We start from the raw sequence: 7,832 nt of genomic DNA on the forward strand, positions 1-7,832 counted from the left end.
GAGTGATTACTGCACAGTGGCCCAAATGAACTACCAGCAGCAGTTCAAAAGCAGACCAGTGCAATCAATTAGCTTACTGCCAGAGCTGAACTTGGCTGAACTTGGCTCTCTCATTGATTGTCTGACAGGACAAATAGTGCACATCTTCACTAGCTTTGGGAGTTTGAAGGTGATACATTGAGTATGAGTATTACAGATGGATGACTGGATGTACATCTTTTATGATGCTGTTGTTATGTTTTGTTCTAGAGATTAATTTGTTTTGGAAATCTTTGGAGCAACGGCTTTACTCCTCCACATAGAATGGATGAAATCCTAACTCTATGTCTAAGGGTTCTGACAATTGTACTCACAATTTCATTCAGTCACTATACAAAGTTTGTGGCCATAGTTGAGGGTAAGGACGAAGATTGACCAGCAGCTTCACTTTCACACTCAGCTCTCTCTTCATCACGACAGACCGGTACAGTATCTGTATCACTGCAGTGGTAGCCCAAATCCATTTGTTGATCTCCCACTCCCCTCTTCCCTCACTCATGAACAAGATTCCAAGATACCTGAACTTTCCCCCTTGGAGCAGCAACTCGTCCCTGACTTAAAGTGTGCAGTCCACTCTTTCCCGGTTGAGACCAAAGGCCTCAGACTCGGAGGTCCCAGTACTCACCACTTCATACTCTGCTCCAAACCGCTCCAGCTAACAGACTCACAAGTGGAGAAAGTGGTGACAAAATGATAAGAGAGAAACCTGCACAACCAATTCAAGAAAAGTCTACTGTAGCAAACCTGATAACAGTGTCTAAGGTCCAAGTAGGAAGGCACAGATTTCCAAATTGTTTCTGCGGGAGTAAAAATCTTTAAAAAAATAGTTGGGGCGGGTATACCGGGACCTTAAAAGCAAAGTGTACGGATAAGTGTTTCAGCGGATAAGCTGGAGGAGGTGACTGGGGAGAAGGAGCTCTGGGCTTCTCTGATTCAGCTACTGCTCCTGTGACCTGGCCCCAGATAAGCAGAAGAAATGGATGGATGGATGTTAAAGCCTACACCTTTATTTGTTTTCCCTTACATATATTTTTTATTCATTCCGAGCATTTTGGTGCAGTGACATTTAACTGAAATTTTGTGGAATCACATGGACACAGCTTGAGGAGCAACTCAGTTGTACCAGTATTTAAAAGCTCATCCATAGAGATTGTCATTAAATAAGATTGGGAGCCAGGGACACCAATAAAAGAATGAGGAGCTGCTATTTAGAATTTTATGTCATTTAACTTTAGACTTGAAAAAATGTAGAAAGTGAAGACTTTTCTCAATCAACACCATAATCTGATTAAAGGTTACAGAATTTAAACACTCCAGTGTGTTAAAAAGAGCTCCAAGGCTGTGCTTATTTGTGTTAATTGAAATAGAGAAGTACCCATTTCTTGCTTTATTAAGCTCTTCATTAAAAACAGTCATTAACAGAGGTGTGGACTCGAGTCACATGACTTGGACTCGAGTCAGACTCGAGTCATTAATTTTATGACTTTAGACTTGACTTGAAAAAATGTTCTAAGACTTGTGACTTGACTTGGACTTTTACACCAATGACTTGGGACTTGAATTGGACTTGAACCGGTTTACTTGAAAAGACTTGATATTTTACCCCAAATATAAAATTTAACATGCATATTATATAGAGATTGAAAATGTGATGTCATTCACGGGTAGAACCGCAAAGGATTCTGGGAACTCGTGGCAAGAGGTACTAGCGCACACAGACTTTCAATTGAAATCAGTTATACAGCGATAAAAAGAAACACAAAAATGGCAAGAAGCTGTTGTATTATTAACTGCAATAGCCGGTCGCATGACAGCCACGGGAAGCCGACGGGTAAAGAGATCGGTTGTTATCAGATTACGTCGTTGAAGAGAAATTGTTCGAGCCATGTTTCCGAAGTAACAAAGATGCGACGGATGGCCTGGATTGCAGCCATTCAAAGATCAAATATAACGTCCCAGAACACTCCAGCTCACAGGTTAGTCTGCTCCAAGCATTTACACGAAGGTCAGTGTTTTTTAGTAGTTAATACGTCATTTTTCATAAAATAATTGGTGATATAGGTTACAAGCAAGTCTGGCGCTGAACAGAAATGGTCGCGCTATGCTCCTTTGTTTATTGTGCATAAATAGTGAATTGTCCTGACACAATATTGCGTTTCGCTTCTGTTATTATGGTACATTGACAAAAACATACTTTTATTCACAGGATAAAACGGGTTTTTTTGTATCACTAATTGCCCAGTACGATTACAGCATACAATATTATTGTCACTGCTACATTTCTGTGATGCTACCAGAAATTATTTCCACTACTAATTAATTATCGTTGAGCTCAAAGGTCCTATTAATAAACGGTTAACGAATGTGTATTTATGACGACGATTTGTGAGACTGGTAAACTTATGATAGGTACGATGGTCTTTCGTTCTACACGGTGCATTTCAAGGTCCTGCACCCATCCGTCGGTAAACTGTACCTGGGCTTGTTGCAGTGACCGGAAGTTACTAAACTTCATGAGTGTATGCACTCACTCCAAGAACCGTATAATTATAAATATGCATATAAATATGCTACGATGAGATAGCTGACTTCATCTAACTAGCAAATGTTGTCCAGGCTACGTTGGTGATGCAGTTTTTTTTTAATGTGTATGATATTTTTGTCATGCGATTTTAAAGCCGGTCCTACAACCGCATCCAAGAATAACATGCAGCTTATCTCAGAACTGTCGGTGAAAATTATTCTTGGAGCTAGGTTTAATTGAGCTGCATTTTAAAGAGGTGCAATTTCACAATTTGTGTATATTTTCTAAGTTCACTATTTTGTCATGTGTTGAGAAAAACACAGATTTAAAAATTACATGGTCTAATATTTACATTTAGCATATAACTGCAACATGCTTTTTTTCGTTTTTTTGAATGACTCGAAAGGACTTGAAATTCAAAGTTTCAGACTTGTGACTTGACTCGGACTTTTACACCAGTGACTTGAGACTCGACTCTGACTTGCCTGACATTACTTGAGACTTGACTTGAGACTTGAGGATAAAGACTTGAGACTTACTTGAGACTTGCAAAACAATGACTTGGTCCCACCTCTGGTCATTAACACTTTCGTTTGACTAACACTTTCATCACCCTGAACTGGTCACAGCAGATGGCCACCCCCCTGAGCCTGGTCCTGCTAGAAGTTTCTTCCAGGAAAAAAGGGAGTTTTTCCTTCCCACTGTCACCAAGAACTTCCTCAAAGGGGGTTGTTTGAACGTTGGGGTTTCTCTTTATTGTTGTAGTGTCTTTGTTATACAATATAAAGTGCCTTGAGGTGACTGTTTTTTTAATTTTGTGCTATATAAATATGGTTGAATTTCAATTAATTGAACTGAACTTTTTGATTATGTACTTCCAGACTTCTTGCTGGAGCATGTTACCAACATATAGGGGGCCCCAGCAGACCAGCACAGTCAGACTCAGAAAAACCTTACTCTAATTAAATTTGGAGGTCATCTCCCTCTGCACCTCTGCACTTTTAGATTGCTCTTTAAATGTTTTGCCAACTATTTGCATATCAGCACTGGCCGTATGCGCTGGACCTGTGAATCTTTAATGTAAATTTCGTATTGGGGAAAAGGGATTGAGCCACATTTGGTGAGTATGGCAGTTGTTGATCAGAGATTGTCTATCTTGTGAAACATTGTGTTTAATTTGTACAATCTGATGCACAATATTTATTGAACTGAATGCTCTTCCAGGTCCTCACATCCCTGTTGACAGCCTGATGCTAAGGATCAAATTTAAGGTGCACACTCCTGCCAAAAAATAAAAGAAATGATGACAATATTCCTTGTAGCACTTCTATTTGTTCTTTGATTTTACTGTAAACCTCAAAAGCCTGTAAAACAGGACTACTAGTGGTTGATCTAAAATTATAAGCTACTCTGTTGAAAGCTGCACGCGGCGATTAACTGAATTGCATAAGGTTTTACTATTTAAGAGCAGAGGTGCAGTGTCTTACTATGAGTAATGAATGTAGCATTGAAGTATGTCATTCATGAAGCATCAAATCATAGTTGTTATAGATTGTGAGTCATTGCTGTAAGACTACATGTGTGTTTTCCAAATCTCTCTGATCTAAAGAGCAGAAGATGAAAACATACTATTCAGTTCCTCTTCAGAAGGTTGTATTATGAAAATATTTAGTTGGAATTTCGGGAGGAGAGCATTAACAGCAGCATACTGTGTTAATGCCTGTACTGTACGTGCGTGTGTTTACATGTATGAGTTTGCGTGTTTAATGCAGCGTTTAATGATAATCTAATCTAATGATATGATAATGCTATCTGTGGTGTGGACTTATGATAACCAGCAGGCCTGCTTACTGTGTGCAGAAACTGGGAAGTAGCAATAGAAAACACATAAATAGGGCTGTAAGTGGCAATCTGCTGCCCAAAACTAGAAATAAGATGGAAGAAAAAAAAAAAAAAGAAATGCCACATTCACAGGCTAATGCCATTCCATTCATGTAATGATCTTGAATCAGAGTCCAATAAAAAGAGTTTTCCTCCCATGCTTTAATGTGTTATACTCATCAGCTTCTCTGCCTCAAATGGAACTGATGTGCACGGTCTCTGGCTGTTCCTAGGGAATGTGAGAATTTCACTTACTCCAACTCAACACCAGTTAATCTTAACTTCTTTCTTAAGTCATGTTCATGTCTGCATTTGGGTGTTCCATCTAGGCATTTTCCTCTTACAACAGCTTGGAGAATATGAGAGTGGCATCACTGAGCTCCATCAGGACATTGCACCGACCCCACCCGCTGCTCCCTGCTAACTGCTCAGCTCCTGGGGAATAAAGGTCAAGTAATCAGGCATCTGGAAGGACAGCTCATTTGTCACCCCTTGATAAATGCATCAGTGGCTAAACTGTGGAGCAGGACCCCACTGTGATGCACTGAACAGATAGGTTAACTGATCCAAAACAGGAAGAAATGGTGGTCATTTCTGGGCAAGTGGGGATGCTCCAGCAATAACACCCACCCACTGCTAAATGACAGCAGACTGTGAATACTAACTGTGACAAGACATTAAAAGTAAAGAGGCAATAAATTTTACTGAGGGAAGGAAAAGCTGCTCACATCAACCCCTCTCACACTGACTTTTCTCCTGGCCTCCCCTTAGGTTCTCCACTCATCAAAAGTGTTTTCCTAACACAAGAATCCAAAAGATAGATTTTATGATACATAGTTATGATGCAAAAATAGAATATCAGTCCCAAGAAGTACCTTCATGGCTTGTATGGATTCCCTTAGTTGTTTCAATCGTTTGATTTGGTGATTCTGAATGTCTGAATCACAGGATGTTTGGATCTTAAACTTTCTGAAGTGTTTCCAGACAAGCCAAGAGTCAGCAAAGATATTTTTATCTTTAAACTGAATTACCTCAAAACCCATGATTTATGAGGGGAGATTTGCATCATCAGTGGGACCTATTTCCTGGAGAAACACCAGGTGTACCTATAACAATCAACTCTCAGCTTATTTAGACTGACAAAACACAGCAGTGTAATTAAATTAGTCTGTATTAGATTTTTTATTGGACAGATTTTTTTTCAAGTGTCTGCATTATATAAAAAATATTCTCAACCCAAAATGTCCACTGTTTCTTTTGGAAAATAGTTTTTCAACATTTTCTTTTATTGAATTTTTGTCTTGGAGTAAGGTTACAAACTTCAGAAGGAGGCAGGCCAGCCAAGAGACAAACCGGGGGGAGGGCAATTTAGCCCTTGCTGAAGGCGTACTGACTCTGTGTTTCCTTTCACGAATTCAAGGAATAGTTTGATTCAGATGGTGAGCAACCAAGAAAGGATTGTAACCAAAGAATCAAAAAAGCCCATGAGAAGTGGTTAAAAGCACAATTTTTGCAAATATTGGTAATTATAAAAAAAAATCCTAAAACCCTAAACAATACTAGAAAACAGAAGAAACACTTTAAACTTGCAAAACCCCTGAGACTTCTAAAAGAAAAAGTAATTCTTATAACCTAGGATTAGGATGTTTTGTTTGGATCACAAGGCATCCTCAAAGGCTTTCAAGGGTTTAAGGCTCCAGTGGGTAACTTCAGGTTTAACCCCAGGTCTTCAGTGTTATTTTGCAGGTACCACCAATCCTCATAGATACTCTGGATGTCTGTGCACACATAGTAGACAGGCTTATAGTTTTAGGTCTATAATTTTAGAGGCTAATTTTGTTATTTACTTTTTTCCTTTTGGCCGCAAGCAATTTTTTAGTTTTTTAAGCTTTAATATAGTGAAATATTCCTACAAAAGCGCACTACTGTCAGTCAAGTATTTGTTGATGCCACTTAATTCAGACATTCATGTTTCCTTAAGGGTGCATTACAATAGCCGATGATTCCTTAAACTTTTATCTGTTACCCTTATTAATCTAATATTTAATCTTTCAAAAAGACCAAAGATCAAGACGTGTAGGCTCATATTTAATTCCACTTCATCTTGGTTCAGTCTGCAGCAGACTGGAGGACACAAGGATCAAACCACCAACCTTCCAATTAGATGATGACCTGTGCTACCGCCTGAGCTACATGCTCAGCTGCGTTTTGCATGTACAGTCTTGATGACCTTACTATCTTCAGGCTAGCAGCTTAGTCTACAGAAAGACTTAATAAGTACAATAGCCCATCAAGTGTCAAAGTATGGGATATATTTTTAATGTCTTCAAGAGAATAGATTATAAAAAAATATACAGATAAAGAATTAAGACAATTTTAAAACATAAGTTCAAGAGGAAATACTAAATTTAAAAACATATTTCAGATTTTAGAGAAAAATATTGATTCAAGAAAACAGACAAAAAAGAAAAATCTCTGCAGAGGGCAGAGAGCCTTTTCACTAATGCATCCTTAGTAGCACAAAACTGTGTTGATGCTTGCCAGAGGATTAATCTTGACTTTTGCTTTTGCTTTTATTTTAGAACCACTGTTAGGATGAGGTTACAAATTTTTAATGAAATGTCTCAGATACGTGAGATATTCGTGTAACATTTGGCAGGAAGACAGTTTTACTCCTCACAGGATGAAAAGAATCGGAAACAATGCAGCAGCGCCACAACACAATACAGGGAGGCCATTATTGGCTGGCCAATAATTAGCAAATTGCATGCCAGTTACTCAATCTTAAAATATTTAACACATATTTTTCCGTAATTATTTACAATTAGCTCAAGCAGATATGGCCAAAACAATGCCTTCATCATCAGTACATTGACATTTTTGTCAGAGGCTGCATATGTCTTACCATTATACTGGTCTTGCACTATAGTCCCTAATCAATCAGAGTGATACTGACCATTGAGAAATAACCTCACTGCTTTAGAAGCCTACAAGTCTACATGAGAAACTTGGAAGACTGGTGGTAGTATATAGTATAACCTCCAGCTTTATTGGCCAGGGGACACTGGTTCCCATCCTGTTTGGATTTTGTACTTTTCTCCCAGAAACTGACTTGTTTCCCTTCAACTTCTTTATGGAGTAGACTGAACATTTCTAAAGTGTACGGTTGCAGAGTCAGTTGTAGCTTTTTTTGTTTTGGAACCTGACAACATGTCCACTGGTTTGAGTGCTTTCAGGAAACCATTTACCAGTAAACCAAATCTGCATGTCTTTGGACTTTTCGTGTTTTTTTTTTTGTGAGAACGTTGGTTCGTTCTAGGTGTTTGTTCACAGACAATAACTAAATCATCATCAGAAGTTGAAACTTCACTTAAAGAACACCTTAAAA

Source organism: Rhamphochromis sp. 'chilingali' (genome assembly GCF_963969265.1).
Source record: "Rhamphochromis sp. 'chilingali' genome assembly, chromosome: 2".
Taxonomy (NCBI): Eukaryota; Metazoa; Chordata; class Actinopteri; order Cichliformes; family Cichlidae; genus Rhamphochromis; species Rhamphochromis sp. 'chilingali'.